This window comes from Lagopus leucura, unplaced genomic scaffold, assembly GCF_019238085.1.
Source record: "Lagopus leucura isolate 7727_CA_CO unplaced genomic scaffold, USGS_WTPT01 Super-Scaffold_100022, whole genome shotgun sequence".
Taxonomy (NCBI): domain Eukaryota; kingdom Metazoa; phylum Chordata; class Aves; order Galliformes; family Phasianidae; genus Lagopus; species Lagopus leucura.
The window spans coordinates 2,155,037-2,155,772 of NW_024962275.1; the positions used below are offsets into that span (position 1 = coordinate 2,155,037).

General features: G+C 64.8%; 1 protein-coding gene across 2 annotated transcripts in view; it reads left to right on the top strand.

Annotated features, from left to right (window-relative positions):
• Window positions 1-736, top strand: part of PHF19 (PHD finger protein 19) — an 8,029-nt gene continuing 7,293 nt past the window's right edge. The window contains exon 1 of one of the 2 annotated variants that reach the window (XM_042879167.1): window positions 1-297. The gene's annotated coding sequence lies outside the window, so the exon portion shown is untranslated. The remainder of the gene's footprint in view (window positions 298-736) is intronic. The other variant, XM_042879170.1, reaches the window with a different exon arrangement.

Here is a 736-nt window from a genome sequence, read left to right on the forward strand (position 1 = left end):
GCAATGAATCACCCCAAAATGCAATGAATCACCCTGAAATCCGCACTTTGCCCTCCCCGCTCTCACTCCCCGCACAGGCAGTTGGCGGCCGCAGCGCCGGCGGCCCCACGTGTTTCTGAACCCGTGCGGAGCCGCCCGCGGCACAACGCGATGCCAGCGGTTCTGGGAGGCTCCGGTTTGCAAAAAGAAACAACGACAAAACTCCTCCGAAGAGAACAGAATTCCGCAGCCGTCTTCGAGAGGTGACTTTAGCACCGATGCGCCGGGAGCGGCTCCTCGTGCGCTGCTTCCACGCAGGTGCGCGACGAACGGCGGTGCGCGGAAGCCCTGCGCGGGGCGGCGGAACGGGCACGGAGCGCCTCGCTCCGAACCTGGAGGATTCGCCGCCGCCCGATCGGGCCTGGAAACGTTTCTTTTTTTTTTTTTTTTGGCAGCGCTCTCTCGCAAATAGCAAACCCTGCAGCCTCCGTCTCGGCACCGCCCGGAGCGCTTTTGCACCGACGGATTTGTTTCGGTTTTCTTTTTTTTTCTGCTTGGATTCGGAGAAAAACGACCCCCGGTTCCCGGAATCCCGGCGGGCGGCAGCACGGGCCGTTCCCTGGCGCGGGGCCGGGCGGCGTTTGGGGCACCCCGGGATGCTCCGCGCCGCGCCGCTCGGAGCTCCGGGAGGCGGCCCCGCGCTAATTGCATAAGCGGGACGTCAATGCCCGCGGGAAGCGCGGGAAGATGGCGCCCC